The sequence below is a fragment of the Eutrema salsugineum genome, unplaced genomic scaffold (assembly GCF_000478725.1).
Source record: "Eutrema salsugineum unplaced genomic scaffold, Eutsalg1_0 scaffold_4, whole genome shotgun sequence".
Lineage (NCBI taxonomy): Eukaryota > Viridiplantae > Streptophyta > Magnoliopsida > Brassicales > Brassicaceae > Eutrema > Eutrema salsugineum.
The window spans coordinates 2,855,178-2,881,270 of record NW_006256686.1 but is presented as its reverse complement, the minus strand read 5'-3'; the positions used below and the strand labels follow the sequence as shown (position 1 = coordinate 2,881,270).

The window sequence follows — 26,093 nt, the reverse complement described above, 5'->3', positions numbered from 1 at the left end:
TAGTTAGATCAGCTATGTTTATGTTGTTCATTGTTACTTGGACGTTTTCCTGGCAATCATGTATGCTCACCAATGGACAAAACTAGGCGTCTTACCGAATGCGGTTTAGATGGCCAACCTAACTACCCGATCTCCCCGCCTCTCAGGAGCTTGAGATAGGGATGTTACAATTGGTATCAGAGCCCAAGATTAGGTCACTCTAGCTCCACTCTAGAGGGGTAGCACCCGTGTGTGTGTGTTTTATCGCGTTTGCGAAAAATGTTTTCTTAAACCCTTTTAAGATGTTTTCAAACATAGAACAACAACAACTTATAGACACTGATCTGATAAATGTTCTTTTCCTATCCTTTTCCTTTCTTTTTCCTTTATTTTATATCCTCAAACTTAAGGGACCAGCTGCGCATGGGATGAGCCAGACCAGGAGGGTCATTCAGCACCATCTTGTCAGATTTTGTCATTAAAGGAGATCCGCTTGAAGCTCGTTTTAGTGATTAGAAAAAAAAGGTTTCCATAGGAGTAGAACTCTATTTATATTTGTTTAAATTATTGATTGCTTTTAGGATTCTTAGGAAATAGTTAGATTTTATGCTGATGCTTTCTTTTCATTTTCTATTTCAAAACATATGTTATACTCCTCCTTGTCACATTAGTAAAATGGTTTTTGGCTTTTACTCAAAATGTTTCCATCGCATCATTCCTTGAACTCTCTCTCTCCTCCACGTTTTTGTCAATCACTCTGCATTCTTAAAACCTTAGCATCATCTCTATTTTGGCGCCTTGGCCCCTGTGATCCCATTCCTGATTCTCTCTTCTCTTCTCCTTCTGCGACCAAGCTCTCTCTTGTCTCTTGTTCTTTTTATTTTCCTTGGTCTTGAACCCTTCATCTCCTTCTATGATCTTTATTCCTAGGATTTGGGGACGAATCTCGTGAAAGGGGGAAGATTGTAACAATCCGACCTTCGGTTCGCCCAAATATCGGTTGTTACTAATTCGTAATTCTGGTTTAATTTGATTAAACCATTCATTTCTTATTTTTTAAAAAAACATTTTTTCTAATCTCTTTTAAGAAGCTCATTAGCCCAGTCCATCTAAATTAGCTATAACTATAAATATCTCCTTAATTATTCTTACCTTTGGAAAACTCTAGCCCCATTCTTCTCTTCTCTTCTCCCTCTCTCAGCCACGCCATCCTCTCCCTCTCTCTCTCACCGTTGCTCTCTTTCTCTTCCTCTCTACCTTGGCCACTTTCCTTTCTTCCTCATCTGTCTCTCTCTCTTCCTCTCTCTAAAACCCTAGCCGTTGCCGCCTCCTTGCAGGACGATTTCCTGGCTAAACGTGGGGCACCACGCAACGATCTGCCTATCAAATTGAAGCTCCGAGTGTCAGCTTTCTAAGAAGAGAAAGTTCATCCAAATCGGAGGTCTGTGCCAGAAGATATCGTCATTTTCGTATAGGGTGTCAGATCTGCTTAAAGAGGAAGGAAAAGTGTATCTTCTTCCAGAAATATATCTGAGGACTTTTAGCTTCACCCTCTCTTTCATATGCATGATTATTTTTAATTAGTATTTTCTTAAACCAAAACTTAGATCTGATTGTTAGGGTTGTTAGAATTGATGACCAGGATCCATGTTGCTTGATTGTTGGTGATTGTTGTTTGATGGTGGAATGTTATACAAGAAATCTGAATATGGATCTGGACTTATGGAACCCTAAAATATGGATTGTGTGATGTTAAATGTTCCTTTTTGTTACAACTTGTTACCAAGGAATGTGCATCTTAATAATAGAATGACTTTTAAATAAAAAGAATGAATTGATTGTTTGGGTGGATAATGTGTGGATAGTAGAACTTGTTAGGTCCCTGGCTCCTGGATTTGGGGGTCAATGTTGTTTCCTGGCTTGGCTGATGTCTGTGTGACCATACAGCAGTCATTGCGGGGTGTGGATAGAGCGATCCACCAAATGTTTAAATAGTCTGTCTATATGACCGCTGGTAACTGCCTGTTTGAGTGACCACTGGTACAGTCTGTGTGAGCAGGTGGAATGGACCTGACTAATGGGCCGGTTGTAGACTAGTCATTAGTTGGGACTATTATGGTTTTTCCTTTCCGGGGAGGCATGGGGTCGAGGGACTGCACATTATAACTGGTTTTGACCAGGGCACGCTGTTTAGTAGTTGTATGCTATGGTTACTTTTTCTTGTTGTGTGATTGATTGTTAGAAACAAACTTGAAATGTTTTATTATAATATTTAATGTTGCTTAGGCCGTTTTATGATTAGACTTTTTAAATATAATTATGTTAGTCTGATGGTATTGTGGGCCTCTTTAAGGTCCATCATTGCTGAGTAATCCCCATGACTCATCACTTTTCTTCCCTTGTTTTATTTTCAGGTATATTTAGATCAGCTATGTCTATGTTGTTGATTGTTATCTGAGTGTTTTCCTGCCGATCTTGTGTGCTCACCAATGGACCAAACTAGGTGTCTTACCGAATGCATTTAGACGACCAACCTAACATACCCAATCTCGACGCCTCTCAGGAGCCTGGGATAGGGATGTTACAGTAATCATCCCAAGGTGAATTCTCACTGAATCTAAAAAACCCAAAAATTGAGTTCATATGAAAAAGTGAAAAATATGGATATGTACCTTCAGGAAAGAGTGAGACAATGATAAATTTGGAATCTTCTTTGAAAAATATTGAGGTCGGATCAAAAATTTGGATAAAAACAGCAGATTGGAAAACTGGTCTTTTCTCAAAATATGTAAGCTTGTTGGAGAATATGACGAGAAAAACCTTTTTAATCCAAAATCTTCTCTTCTGAAAAGTTGTTTTTCTAGGAAAATATTATTCTAAAAAGTTTATAAGAACTTACCTGGCGTATAGGCCACTAAAAATCATTACAGAAACATCTCGGTTCAAATCCGAGATTGATCGGGATTGCATAAGTTCCGGTTTATGGGAAAAATGGAAAATAAGTCGGGAAGAGAAAAATGAGCCGGCCACGGGTGGCCTTGTCACGGCCTGATGCAATGGAAAACCGGGTTGTCGGTTTTACCAAGTTTCAGGTTTTAAATTTATAATCCCTAAATGTCTACAGTGCACAGATGTGCACTGTAGTACTTAGAGTATCAATCCACAGAGACTTAGTTGTTTCAGTACGAATTCACGCTAATGCTTAAATCTGACTAGAAGTAAACAATTTGGGTTTTTGGTTTTGGGTGTCACTAAATCTAAACTAGAAAGCAAGTAGAAAACAATTGATAACGAAAGCAGGTAAAAGCAAGTTAAAATCGAGGTTGTAAACAATTAAAAATGGACGCAGGGCTTAAGGGTATTCGCAGGGATTCATGGACTAAACCTATGATGGAAATAAATGATAAAGGTAATCGAATATGTATATTCTAGAACTCGAGGCACGGTAGTATGACTAGCCTACTTTCGCAGCACTAACCAATTATCTCTCGCAACCCTAACCAATAGGTTTTCACTCTGGCCATGGAAGGGAGAAGATGCAATAGATTGAAAAAGACTCATCAACATTCACAACTCATCCATAGGTAGGTTTCCACTCCTATGGCAGAATTGCTTGTTTCACCCTAGGTCAGACAATCAATGAAAACATTTGCAACATATCATATCTAGATCGAATTATAAGTGGCCAGCCGAGAATCATGCAATAAGAATAAAGGTAAACAAAAAACACCTAGAAGATTATTAATCCTAAATCTAGTGATTCATAGCAATAGACACACGAAATTTCCTTTGAAAAATCTCTTCAAACCCAACTGAAAAAGTACTCAAACATATTGTAACAAAGCATCATGAGGTATTTAAAGTTGCTGGAAATTAAAGAAAACAAGGAAGAAGAACGAAGAACAAAAGCGCAGATGGAGGCGCGATGATGCTCTCCTCAACGGCTCCTCTTCGAAGACAGCTACTCTCTAGGGTTTTTGTTAAACTCGTGCACACACTCTCCTTGCCCTTTAGAATGACCTAAAGGGGGTATTTGTAGCTTTGGGAGTTGTCTTGGACACTTAGGGCTTCAAAAATAATGAAGAAAATCAACTTGAGCCTGAATTAGGTTTTCTGGGAAGTGAACGTTGTCTGGCCGCGATCGTGGTTCCTGTACCCGCGGGGAAACATGGCTTGGCCGCGGTCCCGGCTAATGTTCTCTTTCGAAACTGCATTCTCTGTTTTTAGTGCATCAGGAGTATCTGAAGATCTAACCGTTGCATTGTCTTCAAACCAATTGCATTAGAAAGCTAGTTGTACCTCATATGTTGTCTCAAAGCTTGGGGGTGATCAAACATTGAGAAGATCTTCATCGCCTGCCATACTTCTGACGCTCTGCATTTATCAAAAATTGCTCATTTGTTCCAAATTGCACATCTTTATTCCAAGTTTCCTGAAAAGTCTTTTGAAACTCTCAAACATTGAAAACACTTTAAAAAACATTGAAAACAGAATTAAAGTACCTGCATAAGACTTTAATATGATAAAAGTAATCAAAATCTGGTGTTATTAACTCCCCCAGATTTAAACATTTTTTGTCCTCAAATAAACATCGATTAAGCTGGAAAGAAATTTTAAAAATCCGCTGGAACTAAACAATATCTCAGTGACCGTCCTTCTAAACCATAACCTATCGTAAAACATCTGCTTGGATCTAGTTTAGAAAATTCTCACCAAAATACAAGCATAACTAGTCTGTTGATCCGTCATGCGAAATTCTACACTCTTAGATCTAACTTCCAGTCAAATAGCTCTTTCATTCATTAAGTGTATACTGAATTCTCATTAGAAACATTATTCATGGTAGACAGCGTTTGGTATTAAGGGTTGTTTAAGTGGTGGAGTTAAAAGTGTTTCGGGTTACCTGAAAACCTGGAGGATGCAAGATATTATGCAAAACCGCAAGAGAGAGTGGACCTGTCGATGTCCGCAATTTTCAGTCACTTCTCTTTGACATATGTTGTTGCATAATCATTCCTCCTTTGTTGAAAACAGTTGTTCCCCCATACTTAGATCTTTTCCGGGAATCAGAAAGATGATCTCCAAAACTCCAAATAATCGAACTAAAGCCTGCCTCAAGGATAAAATTCGATCCTCCTAGACTTTCTAAGGTTTAAAATTTTCTTTCCTTTCTTATTTTTCTTTTCTTTTCTTTTTCTCCCTTTTTTCGATTTTTTTTGCAATTTTTTTTTGAAAAGGGAAACAACTTTTTATTAAGAGAGAGCCTAAGAGACGAAAATGTATCATTTTTTGAAGTTTTTTGAGGTAAACCAAGTTTTCTCATATATTGAATCATTCCGGTGAATTTGCATGTCTCCGTCTTCAGTGACTGAAAACCTCATTGATCATCTTTCTCTCCGACTTTTTTGCACATATCTACATATAGGAAAATGAAAAACAAGAATGCATGTGGCCTGAAAGAGGTTAGGTTAGGTGGCAAACTAGCTAAAGATGAACTAGTCATTCAGGATCAACAAAGAATGGTAAAAGGGTAAAAGAGTCATGAATGTATGATTCGTTTCCCTGATATAATGCCTCAATGAAAGAGTTAAGTCAAGATTAAGTCTAAATAAGATGAGCTAGTATATCCTGTCAGAAAGAATCTCCATGAATAAAAGTCTTCTGGTGGGAATTCGTAGTGCAAGTACTCTAGCTACTGCCTAATCTAGTCCTAAATCACAAAAGAGTTATTAACAAGAAAATAGCGTAGAAGCACACTGGTCTAAATTATCACAGTAATGTTTCTTGTGTTCCTGGTTTGAAAACTTTTTAAAAAAGATTTTTAAAAATTTTTATGCGTGCAAAACAAACTCAAAACAAATCAAATTTCGTTAGTAGTAGAATGAACATCCTCCCCCAGACTTATTTCACACTGTCCTCAGTGTGATAAAATCTAAGAAGGGATGGTAAAGAAAGTAGAGAATAGAAATGGTTTAGTGTCCTTATCTTGCCGGAGAATGCTGTTCGTAAAAAAGATGTTACTATGGTTGTAAAAGACATGATCGCTGGTCTAAACCTCTTGACTGTGGTCGAAAAGGGATGTTCTGCGGCTGATTCCTATGTACCGCGATGATTGTTTCTTCTCTGGTTTATGAATCCTGTTCATCTTTTAGTCGTTCTTCTTTGTAAAAACCTGGAATAAAATGAAATAAAAACGAAGCAATAAATTAAAAAAATAAAGGTCAAAGGGAAATAAAAAAAACTGAGTGGGTTGCCTCCCATTAAGCACTTCTTTTAAGTCGTTAGCTTGACGTTTTTGATTGATCACTCGCCTTTCTTTTCTTTCTTCAGAGATGGTGGATTGATCAAGATCATCACTTTTCTCTCGTCTTCTCCTTCTTCGGCTAGATATGGCTTGACACGTTGTCCATTTACTATGAATGAATCTCCACTTTTTCCCCATAGGACAATTGCTCCATATGGCTTGACTTCCTTTATCGTGAAGGGGCCGGACCATCTAGAACGTAATTTTCCTGGAAAAAGCTTAAGACGAGAATTGAAAAGAAGAACTTTATCATTAAGAAAAAGATTGATGAACAATCTTTATTGTCATGATATGCCTTAATCTTCTCTTTGTAGAATTTTGAGTTCTCGTAGGCATTGTGTCTTATTTCTTCTAACTCGTAAAGTTGAAGTAGTCTTCTTTCTCCAGCTATTTTTAAATTCATGTTCATATCCTTGATAGCCCATTGCGCTTTAGACTCGAGTTCTACTGGAAGGTGACATGCTTTTCCATAAACCAAATTGAATGGTGTTGTCCCTAGCGGCGTCTTAAATATTGTTCGATACGCCCACAGTGCATTGTAAAGCTTGGTAGTCCAGTTCTTGCGATGTACTGCAGTTTGTTCTGCAAAATTGACTTAATTTTTCTGTTCGAGATTTCTACTTGACCGCTAGTTTGAGGATGATATGGAGAGGTGAATTTATGCTTGACTTCACTTTTCCTTAGAAAATTCTCGAAAATTCTGTTGATGAAATGCGATCCTCCATCACTTATTACGATTCTAGGAATTCCAAAGCACAGGAAGTTATCGATTTAAACAACTTGATGACGACTTTCGCATCATTGGTGGGGCTAGCGACTGCTTCAACCCATTTAGAGACATAGTCTACTGCTACGAGGATGTAAGTGTTCCCGAAAGAAGTTGGAAATGGTCCCATGAAATCTATCCCCCAAACATCAAAAATTTTGACTTCGAGAAAAAAATTCTGAGGCATCTCATTCCTTTTGCTTATGTTGCCCATCCTTTGGCATTTATCACATCGCGATATATAATCTTGAGTGCCTTTGAACATAGTAGGCCATCAAAAACCTGCTTGTAAGATTTTCGAAAAGGTTTTAAATGTTGCGAAATGTCCTGCGTAAGATGAGTTATGGCATCCGAATAAAATTTCTACCATCTCGTCTTCAGCCACACATCTTCGGAATACACCATCAACACTTCTCTTGTAGAGATAGGGTTCATCCCAAAAATAATGTCTTACGCCTTGCAAAAACTTCTTCTTCCTATATCCAAAAAATTGTGGTGGTTCTACATCAGCTGCTAGGTAATTCGCTATGTGCCTAAACCATGGGGTGTGGAAAGCATCTGATCATCGTATTACTTGTTGTGGTGGTGCTGTATCAGCATTAGTGGGAACTGCATCTATTGCATAGACGTTTTCTTCCGGCAAATTATCATTTAGAGGTAGCTTTTCTTCAACTCAAATGCGTGAAAGATGGTATGCAACTCCATTATCTGCTCTTTTCCGATCTCGAATTTCGATATCAAATTCTTGCAGTAGGAGGATCCATCTTATCAAATGTGGTTTCACGTCTTTCTTACACATTAGGTACTTTATTGCCACATGATCAGTATGAACTATAACTTTAGATCCTACGAGGTAAGATTGGAACTTCTCAAATGCAAATACGACAACTAGAAGTTCTTTTTTTGTAGTTGCATAATTGCATTGAGCTTTGTCTAAGGTTCTGCTTGCGTAGTAGATCACGTGTAGCTTCTTATCTTTTCTTTGGCCGAGAACTACTCCGACTGCATAGTCACTTGCATCGCACATGATTTCGAATGGGAGTTCCCAATCAGGTGCTTGCACGACTGGAGCAGAAACAAGGGCTTCTTTTATTTTATGAAAAGCGGCTAAGCACTCGTCATTGAACTTGAAGTTTGTTTCTTTGCAAAGCAAACGCATAAGAGGCCCTGACTATTTAAGAAAAATCTTTTATGAAACGCCTATAGAATCCAGCGTGTCCTAAGAAACTATGAATGCCCTTCACATTTGTGGGAGGTTGTAGGCTTGTCATAAATTTGATTTGCTTTGTCAACTTCAATTCCTTTTCCCGAAATCATGTGCCGAAATACGATTCCATCACGCATCATGAAGTGACATTTTTCCCAATTTAATACTAAGTGCTTATCTTCACATCTTCGCAAAATTTACTGAGGTTGGTTAGCATTTTTAAAAGAAGATCCATAGACTGAAAAGTCGTCCATGAATACTTCCATGAAATCTTCAATAAAGTCAGTGAAGATCGACATCATGCACCGCTGGAAGGTAGCAAGTGCATTGCTCAGTCCAAAGGGCATACATCGGCAGGCGAACGTGCCATATGGACAAGTAAAATTTCATTTTTCTTGGTCCTCCGGTTGAATAGGGATTTGAAAAAATCTGGAGTATCCATCAAGGAAGCAATAGTAGGGGTGATTAGCTAAGCTTTCTAGCATTTGATCGATGAAAGGAAGAGGAAAGGGATCCTTTCTAGTTTTTGCATTCAGTTTCTGATAATCTATGCACATACGATGTCCGTGACTGTTCTTATAGCAATCATCTCGTTTTTATCGTTTTTAATGACAGTGCCTCCTCCTTTCTTCGGGACAACATGAACTGGGCTAACCCAAGTGCTGTCTGCGATAGGAAATATTATTCCGGCTCTAAAAGCTTCATACTTTCCTTCTTGACGACATTAATGAGGTTAAGATTTTGTCTTCTTTGCTTTCGATTGAGTTTTTAGCATTATCCTCAAGATTAATCTTGTGCATGCAAAGATCTAGAGAGATTTCAGGTAGTCATCAAGTTAGTATCCTAAGGCTTTTCTATGCTTTCTCAATTCGGACAACAACATTGTGGTTTCTTCTTCTGTCAAACCAGAGTTTATAATGACAGGATAAGTTGAATTTGGTCCATGAAAAGCGTACTTAAGCCGGACGGGTAGAGGTTTAAGCTCGACTTTTGGGGCTTTAAGCTCGCTCCATTGATCATTTATCGCTGCGGCTATGTCTTTATGAGGTGTAGGGGTGTTTGGTTGGTCATTAAGATATAGATAGTTTAAAGGTTTTTTATAAGTTTTGGACTTATCAAGCATATGCGCGCACTCACTTGAGCCGCGGTGTAGGGTGCTTTGGCCGCGGGTGAGAGCTACTCCACAAATTTGGACTGTGTTAATTTGGCTTCAGTGCATTGATGATATCTGGAGATCTAACCGTTGGAATACATTGAATCCAAGTGCATTGGAAAACTAGTTGTCTCCTCTAAAATGTATCCAAATTTGGAAATTATCGGACGGTGAGAAGGTCATCATTGGTTGCCAAACTTCTGACGACCTTAGTTTATCCAAAAATGTACTTATGCTCCAAAATGCACTCCATAAGTTCAAGTTTCCTAAAAAGTCTTATAAAATTCTAAAACATAGAAATTACTTTTTTAAAAATTGAAAAATGAGTTAAAACACTTGCAAAAGACATTAAAAGTGATCCATAAAAATGGTAAAAATCCAATGTTCTCAACTCCCCCAAACTTAAACTTTTGTTTGTCCTCAAAGAAAACAAATATCTAGTCATAGAAAAGAGGTTTAAAAATCGCAGGAACTAACAAAATCTCAATGACCATACTTCCTGACTAAGATCAATCATCATGCATCCATTGAGTGTAGTCTAGAAAATTTTCACCAAAATACAAGTATAAATAGTCCGTTGATGTCATGTGAAAATCTGTACACTTAGACCTAACTTCCAATCAACTAGCTCTTAACATTCATTAAAAATTTCAGTGGTTCTCATCAAAAAAGTCTGCATCACTCCTGGTGGTTGTGCTGGTGCGAGATGATCTCGCTCTGTTGGGTGCTGGTTTAGGCTGGAGTCTTCTGCGAGTCTCAGCTGCAACCCTGTTGGCTTTTGCAGCCAGGAACTGACTCACAATCAAAAGAAGAATTGGAACAGATGGTAAGAAGTCATTTATACCTGGTCTCCACCCAGGATGTGCGCCATCTATGAATCTAGGGACTGAATTTGATGGTAAAAGAACTCTGAACTCAGATGTGCTAGTGCAGAACTTGTAAGCAAACCCCATTGGGTAAATATGCGTTCTGGATATGGTTCTGTCTCTGGAGAACTGAGAAAGATCAAACCAGTCTTCACGAAGAGGAGTCTCAGCTGATAAATCAACTCCTGATGCATGCATTACAGCGGTGATAATTCTCCCAAAGGCTAGTGAAAAGTCTTGGTAATCAGAGTTGAGAACCTCATGCTTGACCTTCACCAAATTCTTGCCAATGATGCATGCAAAGCAAGGAAAATGTGGGTGATCCGTGAATTGGAGCTGAAAGGTAACTAGCTCTGGCTTGAGCACATTTGCCTGGTTGGTCCTGGAGAAGTTGGTGTGTGCAAGAAACTTGTACACAAATCGCATTGCAGGGTGAGTGCAGACAGAAGCTTTTAATAATTTTTTATCATACATTCCTTGACCCATTACTCTTCAGAGATCTTCTTATGGATCTTTCTCCAAAGTCATCTCATCATTGTATGGAAGCTTCAGAGCTTCACACATCTCTAAAAAAGTTAGTGAATGAAGATGCCCCTTAATAGAGAAGGAAAATGTGCCATCTAAAGCTCTGGGGTTGGCTTTCTTCTTGTAGCACAAGGTGACAGATGCCATAAACTTCCTAGTGTACCTCTCATAGGTTAAAAAGTTCTGCTCCATAAAAGGTCTATTACAAGTGAATCAAGATACCATACCACATCCTCTTTGATTCCAAGCATTTCCAGAGTGGAATAATCAATGGTTGGTGTAAGCTTAATCTTAAGCTTCTCAATGTAGTTGATGTTTGGATCAAGAGCCTGTGCAACAAATTTTACTCTGGTTCTGGACAAATAAGTGATGCTGCGAGGTGGTGATGCATGCAAGTTTGCGAGATGTAGAAGTCCTTGTTCCATGTCCTGCAAGAATCTCGTTCTGTGTAGATATGAATCTGGCCAGAGGAGCTCTACTACTCAAGTGTGTCTTGCTTTTCGCATCCAATGTCTCATGGGAATGAGGTTTCTTCGTGTGTGCACTCTCCTTGATGTGTATGAGACACATTCGTGAATGTTCCATAATCTGCAAAACAAATTAAAGAAAATTCTCGAGAAACCAAATGAATAAGGCTGCAATTGAATCAATTCTTATGAGCAATGATACTTATCCGGTATCAGCAAACAAATTCAAGAGAAAACAAGCTATAATGGTGTCACATATGACAAATCAGAAAATTCATGATTAATCACTCTAAATTTAGCAATGTTAGACAATAAAGCTCTCCAAATTTGATTTTCTTCTAATATCACTACAAAAAAATTGTGTGTTTTACATCATTTATTTTATATATTTGCGTTAGTTATATATGATGTAAAAAAAGTTTGCATCACTAAAATAAATGATTCTGAAAGTGATGATGCAAATACGTTTTAGCCAAATATTACATCAATTTTTATAATAGATGTTAATGTGTATCAATTTTTTAAAAATAACATTAAATTTTACATCAGTTATTATAAATGATTTTATTATTTGTTTATTATTTGTTTCACTTCTAATAACCGATGTTAATAATTGTATTATTTGTAAATAATTGATACTTAAATTTAATTATTATATATGATTTTGATTAATTATAATATTATTTAAATTTTTTTACATTTTATTTAATTTTTAATTGTTAAATTGCTATAGTTAATAATTAAAATCAATTGGGTGTCGATGTAATGTATTTTGATTTAGCTATATATTAACATTAATGTTGAATGATGAGTTATTTTATAGTGGAGAAATCTTCTCCTCTCATGTTCACTTTATCGATGTGGGACAATCATATTTTGAACAAATTAAATTATTTATATTAATTATTTAATAAAATTTTACTAACATCACTTATTAATTGATACAATTTTCCATCGTTTTATTTAATTCCTATTACAAATATTGAATACCACCTTTCAATATTTCCATTAATGATCTAATTGATGTAAATTTATTTTGTATCAATTTTCTTTAAATGATGTGATATAAATAGATTAGTATCAATTTTTTAGTGATGTAAGTTTTGTATCATTTTTAAGTGATGCTAACAAAAATATTTATTGAGTAAAACAATTATTATCATCATTTTTTGCTTTCTAGTTTCCTATATTTTGAAATACTGAAATTCTTTATGTGTTTCTTTGTTTAAGATCTATTGTCATACATTTTTCTTACATTTTAATATCTGTTTTACTATAGTTTATTTGTCAACCTCCAAATGAATATTTTGTTTTTGCATATATAGATTTTATGTTACTTTATATTTATTGTTTGATACCTAAATTATAGTAGAATAAATTTTAAAATATAGAAAATTTAAATATCATTCAGTGTAATAAATCAAAACTTGCTTTATGTCTTTTACATTATACAAAACTAAAATATAAATTAGGTGGGAATAATAATTTTTTATTTATATTTTTAATTTCTAACTAATCATTGTCATTATATCTACCGTTTTTGAGTGCCAACAAGGTAATTTGGGATTTTGTTTTTTAAAAGTAAATAATAAAAATAGTGTCTTCATAATATTCATGTAAGCAGTCGAAATTGAGGATATAACCATAAGCCCAACAAAACTAGAAATAACTATTCTAATGGTTATCTGTAAAGACCAACTTACTCTATTTGATATTATACCATATCAACGAAGTTTTATTACAGGTTACTACTCAGATAATAGAAAAGTCCATTGATACAGGTTGCAGCGAAATCTAATATATGTATTTTTTTTTCTCTCCACCCCACATATCTAATATGCATTTGTTAAAACTCATATTACATAAAACTCTTACACATGTAACAAGATGTAACCAAAAGGTAATTATTTATCAGATGTTTTATTTGTTAACTGTTTAATACTAAATTTGATAGGTTAATTCAAATTATCATAAATTTGTGGATATCTATTATTTGACTGTGAGAAAATTTGGCCAACATTTCGTTGTGGTATCAATAAATCAATCGTGAACATCTAATATGAAACTGTTTATTTAGCTTGTTACAAGTAAATGTAAAAATATTTTACAAATAACTGTAATATTATTTTACAATTTACCGGGTCATTAAATGTTATAAAGACTAATAAATCTTATGTATATACATTATATTAATGAGATACATATTTTGTTATGGGTTAACATTTATAGTATTATACATATAACATTATGTTTTTCACGACAAAGATAATATTAGATTAATAATAGTAATAAGTTATATAAATTATTAAAGGTGTTGCACATATATTTATATATATCTTACATTATTTTTTACTATGCAAAGAATATGTTACATTGATAATAACAAAAAATGATATTGACTGTTAAAGATATTATTTTTTGTAACACTTTATTAAATATGTTACCAGTCTTGACAATGAATTTAAAAGAGTAATCCAGATTTCAAAGATGCATGTTATTAAATATGTTAGCATTAATCTGATAAGATTGTTGGTTGCTGCGGCAGTTTGAATATGGATACGGAGACGATTTTCCTCGCAAAAAAAGCCGAGAAGGAAACTTTGGTCGATGGTAGAGAGGTCAGGGTGATTAGACCAATGTGAAACCAACCCAGCATCAATTTTTAATCGAACGTTCCGATTCTGAGTCATAATTTTTACTGGCTCTGATCATATCTGATAGATTATAGATATGGCTTTTCATTAGGCAGATCTAGTATCTCTTTGCTGATATTTTTATTGCGCTTTAGTATTCCACATAGTTATATAGACGATTGATATATCATGGTTTTTATGGTTTTTGACCATGATATAGGTCTTATTTATAGAGTCTTTCTAGTGTTTTTAGAGTCTTTTGGAGTCTTTATAGGTCTTAGGTACGTTTGGAGTTTAATTGGTAATATTGTAGCTCTTTGGAGCTAAATCAAGATCAAATTCGCGAAGGACAAATCATGTGCATTGGTGTCGCACGACACCATGGAAAGTAACGCTTGACGTTGGTCAAAAAAAAGAGGAAAACGCGATTTTGTTTCCTGTTTGAAGAAGGAGTTGGGCTCAGAAGTTTCTAAAGAAGCCTAATACGTGTTTTTAAGATATAAATAGGGTTTTTTTTGTCTCTTTTCATCGACACCTTGGATTTTTGAGAGAGATATAACTTGTGCTTTAGGCTTTTTGCGATTTTGAGATCTTGGGGAGACAAGTCTGAACTCTGTTCGTTTAGAAAAAAAGATTTGAACCCCTTTATTTATTTTATTCACCTTCTTATTGCAATCGATTCAATCATGTTTATTGTTTCAATATCCATGTCTGAGTAGTTAGCTTGTTAGGTTTAGGGTTCTCATTAAGGTTTTCTCTAAATGTTTGATTAATTGATTTAGTTAGGATTCATAATCTATTTAGTTCTTCATCATAGGTTGTTCTTAAAGCTAATTCTAGATTAATCACCTAGAACTTAGATCTTAGGTTGCTTAATTGACACAGAAGTGTAGTTGAATCACTGGAAAGAACCTAGGGTGAGCAAAGTAGCTATTCGCAAAGGAATTTGATTTAGATACTTTGTGAACATATCGAACTTGAGCATTAAAGCTGATTTAAATCTGTATGATTTGCAAAGAAATTTGGAATTCTAGGATTTTAACTTAGATAATTCTCACAACGGAGGTTGGTTAATTATAATTGTGTGATTTGAGTTCAAGAACCATTCTTAAAACTGAATCATGACTAATCGATTGATCTACATTCATTGATTTCCTGAGAAACACCCTAAGCCTAATCTCCATCCATCCGAATCTTACAAACGTTCCTGCTGCTTAGTTTATTTCTGTTGCATCGTTATTTATTTCTTATAATTCTGCTTAGCGTAATTCGAATTCTATTAAGGTTTATTGAGTGATTTCTTGTCTCTGTGGTTCAACCCCTGCAATACTACAACTGCACATCAGTGCTCTTGCAGAGTAGCTTAGAGATTAAATTTTGAGCAGATCAACGATGTTGTTATTATTGGTGGTGTGGTGGAGATTCATCTTCTTTGATCCCCTTGGGATAAAAACAGAAGCAAGAGCAGAAATCGACTGATGACAATGGCAAACTCCAATGACGGTGATTTGATACTGTTTGGAAATGCTGTTTTTTGAAGAGACGCTCTCGAGGATGAAGAAGATTACAAGAGAAGCATGAGAAAATAGAGAGATGAGGGAGAAAGAGAGATGACAACAACGCATGTGTAAGTCATTAAGTGTATGTCGATAGAGTTATAGACTAGCAGAAGCTTAATTGTATTAATGAAAATTTCAAGAGATAATTAGAAATTTAGCACAATTTTCCAAACGTTTTTTCCTTTTAGGACTAGGTGTTTAGCCCGCGACTTGCGCGGACCGAAAAATTTCATTGAAACCTAAAATAAAATTTTATGTCATAAATCAAGAATTTGATACATACAAAATTAAAATAAAGCTAACCTATAAAAATAATCATTGTCTAACATTAAAAACTTTAAAATCAATACTAATAAGTGTATGAAATCAATAAACACAAACTAAAATAAGATTAATATTAATTATTCATCTTTTTCTCTTTTTATCTTTTAATTTTTTTTTCTCCATCATTTTTTTTTCTTCTTCAATTTCTATGTCTTTTTTTACTTTTTATTCTGCTGATTTTTCTTTTTTCACGTTTTCTTTTTCTTCTCCACATTTTTTCATTTTTCCTTTCATACATCTTTTGATTTTCTTCTCTTCCAGGTTTTATTTCCTTTCTTCTTCTTCTTCAATGTTTTATTATTCTCTTTCTTCTTTTTTTTTTTCTTTTCCTTTTTCATTGCCATCATCTTCTTCGTTATCATCGACTTTCTATTCTTCTGGTGTTTTTCGGCTTTTAACTCATCTTCATATTCTTCTACTTTCTCCAATTCCTCATTTTTTAAGGTTTTCATTCAATTTTTTCTCTTCCCTGTCTTCTTCTTCTTCTACTTTGTCTTCTATTTTATTTTTTTTTTCTCTTTCAACAGATTCTTATTCCTCTCTCCAATTATTCTTCCTCTCTCCAAATTCTTCATCATATTTTAAAGATCTTTGACATATCTGCCTTTTTACTTCTCAAATTGCAACATATTTTCTTTTTTTTAGGTTTTTCCTTAAATTTTTGAGTTCTTTTTATCGTTATTTGATTTCAAATTCTTCTTCTTTATTCTCTTCATTTTTTATACTTCTTATTCATTTGATTTGTCTTCGTTTTTTCATCATATTGGGGGGTTTTCAACTTTGTCTTTTTCATCGTCTAGTTTTCTTCTATTTTATTATTTTTTCTTTCACTTCCTCTACTATCTACTGGTTTTCTTTTATGACTTCATCTTCTGATTATCTTTTTTCTTCTCCAATTGGTCATTTAATTTTTTTTGATCATCGTCATCGACCTATCCGACTATTTTTTAATCTTACTTGTTCACCGTATTATTTTTTGTTCACATTATCGTTGTTTTCTTATTCTTCTCCTTTTTCTTTATTTTTTAGCTTTTCTATTCTTTGTTTTTTCCTTCTTATCTTTCATTGTTTTTGACTATTTCTTCTTATGTATTGTATTAATCTTCTTTGACTTCTTGATTTTTTTTCATTCGGTTTTTTCTTCGTTCTTTTCTGTTGATTTTTTTTGTTTTATTTGTCTGCCCCTTCTTCTTTGTTTTATTTTATTATCTTTGTATTCTCTAAATTCTTATTCTTCAACATTTTCTACTATTCTTCTTTTGGTTTTATTAGCCGTTTTTATCTTCTGCTTTTTACTTCTTCTTGGTCATTTTTGTCCTATCCAAACTTTTTTTTCTTTCTAATTTTTGTTTGTCATTTTCGCATCTTTACTTTCTTCTTTTTTATTTTCTTTTTCATCGTCGGGTTTTCATCTTCTTATACTTTATTTTCTTCATCTACCATTTTTGTTCTTCTTTTTCTTTCAGTTTTCTTCTTCAACTTTGAAATCTTCATCTCCTTATCATTTTTCTTTTTCACTATTTTGTGTTACCCATCTTGATCTTATCGTTCATGGTCTAGGACTTTTTGTTCATCTTTTATATGTTTCAGTTTATCTTTTTCTCTATTTTTTCTACTTCGTTTTTCCCTTTTTCTGTTTTCTTTTTTGGTTTTTTCCTCTGCGTCCTACTAGAGTATTTGGCATCTCTTACATTATTCCAAAAATAAACAGAATTCAGAAAGCCATCTTTAAAACAAGCAAAAAAAACAAAAGACTTAAAACCTGTTCATTAGACAATGAAGATGATTTATGATATGTTGACATGGTTTTAATCACGTTAAGTAAGGAAGAATAACTGACAACACAAAACAACAACATGTAATCGAGGAACACTACTACTGGTACAGAAAAAACGGAAAAAAACAATAGAAAAAAACGAAAAAATTGATTTATAAAAAATAAAGACGGTAAACAATACAATAAAAAGCCGACCAATGTAAAAACCAAACCACAATTGAGCTTAAGATACATTTAAAAAAAGTAATATATTTATATATAGCTCTCAACTTAAGCTAGGATTTCCCACATCACATGGACATTTTTTTTCCAGATAATCTCGTTCAACAGATAATCCGATTAACGAATAAAGGGGAATTAAAAATATTTTATTAACGAATAAAGGGAGATAGAATGAGAGACCTTATAACGAAAAATTTACTTTGCATATATTATATATGATATGATTCTAAATATTTTTTTGATTAAATTCCAATTTTTAAATTTTCGTTATTTTCTATTCTAAATATTTTTTGATTAAATTTCGATTTTTAATAATTTTTATTAAATTTAAATTTTTTTTGATTAAATTTCAATTTTTAACATTTTTTTAATTAATTTACGATTTTTAATATTTTTATTTAATTACGATTTTTAATATTTTTTAATTAATTTACAATTTTTAATAATTTTGTTATTAAAATTAATTTAAAAAATACAAGAAGGGGTAAAGGGTAATTAGCCACCCTAAAATTGAATGAGAGAGCTTTAACTCAAAATTTTACTTTGCTTATAATATATATGATTTATAATCTTAGGTTTGTCTCTCTAAGATTTATTTTAATTGAAACCCAAAACTACCCTTCATTTTCTAGTAAATTTTTAACATTTATTCTAATTCAGCAAAAATGAAAAACTGTTATAACACATATCATATATGGACTCTTATACCGGCCCATTAGGCCCATCAGGGCATTGTACTTAACCTAGATTCCCTATGTACTCTATATATACATTCCAGTGATTAATAAAGTTTCTAAGTTTTCACAACACGTTATCAGCACGATAAGACTCTCTGAGCGAAAAACCCTAATAAATCCGGCCACCACCAAAACCCTAAAAGCAAGTCGAAACTTAAAAGACGCATATCTTCCAAACCGTGAGGAACCAGAAGACGATCTACATATCAAATCGAAGCCCTCGACGAGACGAATCTACTGGTGAAAACCGTTTGTCGATCCAACGTCGGACGCGCCCTCACGCACACTTACAGTACACGACGATCAACCGGAAAAAAAAAAAAAAAACCAGATCCGAGTTTTTCCTTCTTCAACCAGCAGCTTCTCCAGTTTTGGTGATCAATCCTTGGAATTTGTAGCGGCTAACTGAGGTCTATTAGCTCCCAGTTTCATTAGCCTGTCAGAAATCCAAAGGTGGAAAAGCACACCAGCAAATGGAAACCATAGTCGTAGATAGTGGATCCAGCCACACTATCTTAAGAAACAAAAGTTACTTCATAAACCTAACCTATCAAACCGCAAATATTAGCACCATCGCGGGTCCCTCAAACCTTATCGAAGGATATGGCCATGCCTATGTGTTGCTATCAAATGGCACACAACTTGAAATACCAGATGCTCTATATTCTCCTAGTTTGAAGAGAAATCTTCTGAGCTTCAAGGATATAAGACAGAATGGTTTCCACATAGAAACCCAAGGTCAAGGGAACAAAGAATCCTTCCTAGTCACTAAAACCGTAGACGGCCATAAACAAATCCTCGAAACCATACCCGCGCTCTCTACTGGACTTTACCATGCTAAAGTCAGTATGATTGAAGCTAATACCACTCTCAAAGCCCGGTTTACTGATTATACTATTTGGCACGACCGGCTCGGTCATCCCGGTGCAAATATGATGCGTAAACTAATTCAAAACTCTCAAGGGCATACCCTCAAAGAAAACCGAGCTTATCCTCAACACCTCATGTGCACAGCTTGTTCTCAAGGCAAATTGATCACTCGGCCTTCACCAGTTAAAATCTCTAAACAAACACTTCATTTCCTAGAAAGAATCCAGGGCGATATCTGTGGACCTATACATCCATCTTCCGGACCATTCCGGTACTTCATGGTCCTTATAGACGCATCGACCCGTTGGTCATATGTTTGTCTCTTGTCCTCTCGGAACCAAGCCTTCGCTAGGTTCTTGGCCCAAATCATAAAATTGCGGGCCCATTTCCCTGACTTCCCACTAAAGACTATCCGCCTTGACAATGCTGGTGAATTTACCTCACAAGCGTTTAATGACTACTGTATGGCCATGGGGGTAACCGTGGAACATCCTGTAGCACATGTCCATACTCAAAATGGATTGGCTGAATCATTCATTAAACGCATTCAATGGATAGCCCGACCATTACTCATGAGATCAAAGCTCCCGGCCTCAGCATGGGGACATGCAGTATTACATGCTGCTGAACTCATACGCATCCGGCCATCTAGTGAACACAAATATTCCCCATCCCAACTACTCTCGGGTCATGAGCCAGACATCTCCCATCTCAAAACATTTGGGTGTTCAGTATATGTACCCATTGCTCCACCACATCGAACCAAAATGGGACCTCAAAGAAGGATGGGAATATATGTTGGTTTTGACTCTCCCACCATCATAAGATATCTCGAGCCAACCACTGGAGATCTCTTCAAGGCCAGATATGCGGATTACCAATTCGATGAATCGGTATATCCCTCTTTAGGTGGTGAGACAAACAAGCTGGTCAAAGATCTTTCATGGAATCAAACATCATTAAATTGGCAAGATCCTCGGACTCTAGAATGTGATTCAGAGATCCAAAAGATTATTCATTATCAAAAGCTAGCTAATCAATTGCCAGATTCCTTTGCTGACCCGACCAAAGTAACCAAATCGTACATCCCAGCTTGTAATGCACCAGTACGAATAGCTGTCCCAACGGGACAGACCCAAGTTGCTACAGAGTCTGCACCACGTCTCAAACGGGGCAGACCTCTCGGTTCCAAAGATAAGAATCCCCGGAAATCAAAGAAAGGTGCAATAACCGAAACCGGGATTCCTGCAATATCAGACATAGCCGCGGCTGAGACTCAATCTAATGAACCCTCAATGGAAGTTCGGGACGCCGAATCTCCAGGTTCAGAAGATAACAATGAGATCTCCATCAATTACAATATGTCCGGAATACAATGGAATCGAAAAGAAGTCGACTTAAATGCACTCTTTGCATACAAAGTAGCACTTGATGTTGCGCTCACGCAAGAGGATCTAGAACCCACGTCAATAACACAGTGTACACATCGAACAGATTGGCTAAAATGGAAAGAAGCCATAAACGTGGAGTTAAAGAGTCTCAAACTCAGAAACGTGTTCGGTCCGATCATCCGGACCCCATCACACATCAAGCCAGTGGGCCACAAATGGGTCTTTGTGCGCAAAAGGAACGAACTCGGTGAAGTCGTTCGATACAAAGCACGGCTTGTAGCACAAGGATTCTCACAGAGACCCGGAATCGATTATGAGGAGACTTATTCTCCAGTGGTGGATGCAACAACATTCCGATTCCTCATAAGTCTGGCCATAAGAGAAAATCTTGATCTGCGGTTAATGGATGTTGTAACCGCATATCTCTATGGGCCCCTGGACAACGAAATATATATGAGACTCCCAGATGGCATTGAACTAAAAGACAAAAATGCATCTCGAGATCAATACTGCATCAGGCTGAACAAATCCTTGTATGGACTGAAACAAAGTGGGTGTATGTGGTACAACCGCCTCAGCGATTACCTCATCAAAGAAGGCTACAAAAATGACCCCATCAGTCCATGCATCTTCATCAAGAAGTACTCAAACAAAGGATTTGTAATCATAGCAGTATACGTGGATGATCTAAACATCCTCGGAACATCTGGTGAGATCTCCCAAACAGTCGACTGCTTAAAAGCAGAATTCGAAATGAAAGACCTAGGCAAAACAAAGTACTGTTTGGAATTACAACTTGAGTACATCAAAGGAGGAATCCTTGTGCATCAATCGGCTTATATCGAAAAGGTACTCAAGCGATTTAATATGGACCAAGCTCACCCATTGACCAGCCCAATGGTAGTTAGAAGCTTAAGTGATGACCCTCTTGGTCCCAAAAAGGATGATGAAGAAATCCTTGGTCCTGAAAAGCCATACCTCAGTGCTGTAGGAGCGTTAATGTACCTGGCTAGTCACACTAGACCAGACATATGTTTCGCCGTGAACCTCCTCGCTCGATATAGTTCATCTCCAACTCAGAGGCACTGGAACGGTATAAAACATCTCCTAAGATACCTTCGAGGTACTCAAGACTTAGGACTCTTCTATACTAACCAAAATAAAGATGGGTTAGTCGGCTTCGCCGATGCAGGATATCTATCAGATCCGCACACTGCCAAGTCTCAAACTGGCTACGTTTTTACGCATGGAGGAACAGCCATCTCTTGGAGATCAATGAAGCAGACACTCACTGCCACTTCATCAAACCATGCTGAAATCCTAGCCATTCATGAGGCTAGTAGGGAATGCGTCTGGCTGCGCTCCATGACTCAGCACATCCGCAGAGATTGTGGTATGGACGAAGACACACAGCCCACGGTGATGTATGAAGACAACGCGACATGCATAGCTCAGCTCAAGGAAGGATATATCAAAGGAGATCGGACGAAGCACATTCTACCGAAGTTCTTCTCAACCTCAGACTGGCAGAAGGACGGCACTCTCAGCGTTCAGCAGGTCCGATCCAGTGAGAATTCAGCTGACCTCTTCACCAAATCATTGCCTACTTCAACACACCGGAAGCTCGTCAAACAGATAGGAATGCATAGACTTAGAGATCTGCAGTGATGCTACAATCAGGGGGAGTAATGCGTGTTGTACTCTTTTTCCTTCACCATGGTTTTGTCCCACTGGGTTTTTCCTGGTAAGGTTTTAATGAGGCAACATTCCCCAGCGCATTATCGAGATCCCGATTGAGTAGCTGACCCGGTTCACTCGTCCAAGGGGGAGTGTTATAACACATATCATATATGGACTCTTATACCGGCCCATTAGGCCCATCAGGGCATTGTACTTAACCTAGATTCCCTATGTACTCTATATATACATTCCAGTGATTAATAAAGTTTCTAAGTTTTCACAACAAAAACAATAAAAAATAACATATTTCTAATTATATTCTTCGGCCAAAATTATATCCGACGTGGATAAGGTTTTCTCCCTTGTCGGGTCTCTCCCTAGCCGCGTCGATCCAGCAACCAAACTGGACCTAATTCTTTCTCCTCCGCCTCTGTCCTCCTTCTTCATCCTTGTTCTTCGGGCCTTCCTCGATTTATCCGCCATCTCCCTTCTTCTTTGTCTTCTATTGTCGCTTTGCTTCAGGGTCAGATTTCAACTGGGTAAGTGTTCTACTTTTCATTTAGATTAGATTATGTGTTACTGATTCACTAAATATCTAATTCTCATATTATAACTCACGGTTCTTAGTAGTGTTAACATCATTCAAGAATACATGTTATATTGAAATTCTTCCTACCTCTCAAGAATCCAAAGGAGGTAAAGAGTTTAGTCCACTACTCCACTGTTTTTTTTTTTTTGCTTGTCTTCTTCATCTTTTTCTGAATGTTGTTATTACAGTGATATATTATTGTGTTTGTGGTTTGCAGTAATCTTCTTGAGCTTCTGGGCACAGATTCATTACAACTCATCTACTTAAACAGAGGTAAATCCTTATCCTACACACCTTAACTCGTTTAACAGATCCTGTTTTGCTATATTTTCCATCATCTTCAAATTTTTAAGAGAGCTTCCTGTTATTTTTGTGTTCAGATACATCTGCAACAAAGCTACAGAGGAGGAAAAAATGGTGGCGTTTGGGGAACTAGACAGAGCATGAATCATCATCTCTGAGTTATATTAGTATATATTGACCTGAAATAGAAAAAGAGAGAGGGGGACGAGGTTCTTTGGAGCGAGAGGCTGGGAAGCCATAAATTGAAAAAAAGTTGGCTAAAATGCCGTATGTCTAATAACTAATATAATTTTCATTTTTGTTTAATAAGGAAAATCCTGGAAATTCTTTGTTTCTCCTCCTATGCCTTTATAATCACAAGAAAACCAGGGTTATACCCACCCGTTTTTACTCCTACCCGATGACCCGTGCTCAATCCAGTTTATTTTCATTTATCAATTTATCATCTTTTTTTTCAAACTCTATTTATCTCCTTTTTCTAAAATGGTCTGAAACTTCTCTTTTTTCCCAATAATTAAAAAATTAACAACTTAATCAGAGAAACCGTAACTTCCCCCGATATTGACGACTCGATTTCTCTGGCGAACAATCTCCAATTCTCCAGCAACAGCAACGAATCTCCAATTCTCAGGACACGCTCTAGAGACGATGTTGACTGTGATCAGAGACTTTGAAGAGCCATAAGGAGGAGCATCCCATAAGGAGCGTTAGTTTCTCCAGCACCATGGGGTGAACAAGAGAGTAATGGTTTAAGTGAAAATCGATCCGTACAAGTTCGCTTCTTCCAATCAGGAGGATGAACGGATCGTCCAAGTTTGACAAGCTCTGATGTGTCCCGACGGTGGAAGATTCAAAGGTCTTCGAACGACACGGTTCCTTAATTGTACCACCACCTCCGGCGTCTACGATGTGATCATGGATTTTGTGGAGAGATGGTGCATCAAGACTAACTCGTTTGTATTCCCTTGAGGCTTAAGTTCTTCTCTACCACAACATACACATTCTTAGATACTTGATTGTCATCTCTACCAAGACTTGTATTCCTCCCATAAACCTGAGTTTCAGAAGAAGAGTCATCACCATTACGGCCTGTAAGATCATTAAATATGCGCGCTCCAGCCTGTCATAATCTTCTTTCCTCTCTTTGACATATATTTGATCTTACTTGGTGAACGAAGAAGGTCGTCTAAAAGCTGAATTGGCGCTAGGAACCCTTATTGCAGCCAGTCTCGTTCAGGTTTCAATGATATCCCAGTCCATGTGGAGAGTACGGACTTGCACTACTATCACGTATGACTCAAATCCTGGTTTCATTTATAATCCCTTGTTTATAGAAGCCTTGTCTGTTATGTGGAAACTATAGAATGAGAAACTAATCTGTGTTTTCTCCTAGCTTACGTTCTTCACAAAAAGAGAGATTGACTTACCTGGGTGTATTAGAATCAGAATTGTTTCTTTTAGGCTTTCACAAGTTCGGTTTCAAGTCCTATCTTTTTTTTTTGTGATTCTGACTCAGAAGTTTTGGATTTAACCTGCAGGATTATGGCATCGATAAGAAGTGAGTAATAATAAAAGATTTCTAATTGATAATAATCTCTTTCCTTAGTTTGGCTGTTGAATGTTTATGTCAGTAGTTTTTGGTACACTGACTCTTGAATTTTTTTTCTAACAAGCAATTTTCTGTTGGTGCATAAAGCAAGATCCTCTTTATTCTTTATTCTAATGCTATTTGAATTTAATTATCTCTTTTAGCTTCGGGTGCAACTAAGCAGTTAGAGAACCATAATTTTTCAGGTTTTGTCAATTCTTGTAGTTCTCAAGCTGTAAAACTAGATTTTATGGCATTGATCACTGGATTTTATTAATCTTTTGTAGTTTGCTCGGTACTAGAGATATTAGAGGTAAAGAATCGGATTTGTTATCTTGTTGAATATTTGTTATGTCTTTGAAGAGTTACATATTTCATCGTATTTACGATTGAGATGGTATGATTATCTTTGGTATTTGGTATGGTAGATTGAAATTACGCTTGTGAAGTCGGAGAAGTTTGATGAACTAATGGCTGCAGCTAGTGAAGAAAAAGAAGCTGCAAAAGCTCAGGTGTAGAGCTGAACATAGAAGTTTCATGATCTGACTTCTTTTATCTTGATGTTTATATGTTCTGACTAGTACTTGATTTGTTTTATTTCATTAATTTTTGGTTAAATTTGAGATGTTATCTTGGATGTTTTGTTTTATCTATAATGAGTTTTTTACAAAACAAAAAAGAAAAAGAAATCAACCATCTTTTTTTTCATTTTTCTTACATTCTATTTTATTCACCTTTTTGATTCAAATGCAATGATGGACAACTAAGTACAACTATGGACAACTAAGTACAAATAAATACAATTATGGACAACTAAGTTTAACTATGTTCAACTAATACTAAGTACAATTTAGTATACGTGGTATAACTATATAATTAAATTACAATTAAAATTAATTTTTAATTAATTTTAAATAAAACATGTGCGCCGACAAAACAGAATATGTGCGCAGTCAAAGTAACATGTGCACCGCCAATTTTGTACATAGTTGTCCATACTTGTCCAGTTGTCCAAAATTCTTCATAGTTGTCCTTTGGCGATTTTAGCATTTTTCCAGTTGTCCTTTAATATAGATTATTATTTTGTAGTTGTCCACACGATTTTCTACTATTGCAGTTCATTTACAAAGTTTTTATAATAAAAATTATGCAA

The 26,093-nt window shown here is 35.8% G+C and overlaps 2 long non-coding RNA genes across 3 annotated transcripts; both read left to right on the top strand.

The window, feature by feature from the left end:
• The first annotated feature begins 22,783 nt into the window (after nt 1-22,783).
• Nucleotides 22,784-23,749, top strand: LOC112084629. 2 transcript variants are annotated; one of them, XR_002898299.1, is made up of 4 exons: nt 22,784-22,999; nt 23,091-23,156; nt 23,267-23,322; nt 23,430-23,749. It is a non-coding gene; the product is annotated as an uncharacterized LOC112084629 (long non-coding RNA). The 2 variants fall into 2 exon arrangements; XR_002898298.1 differs by having other exon boundaries at nt 22,786-22,999; nt 23,088-23,156.
• Nucleotides 23,750-23,985: 236 nt separating this feature from the next.
• LOC112084627 lies at nt 23,986-25,475 on the top strand. Its single transcript, XR_002898296.1, has 3 exons — nt 23,986-24,443; nt 24,531-24,642; nt 25,369-25,475. It is a non-coding gene; the product is annotated as an uncharacterized LOC112084627 (long non-coding RNA).
• The last annotated feature ends 618 nt before the right edge of the window (nt 25,476-26,093 follow it).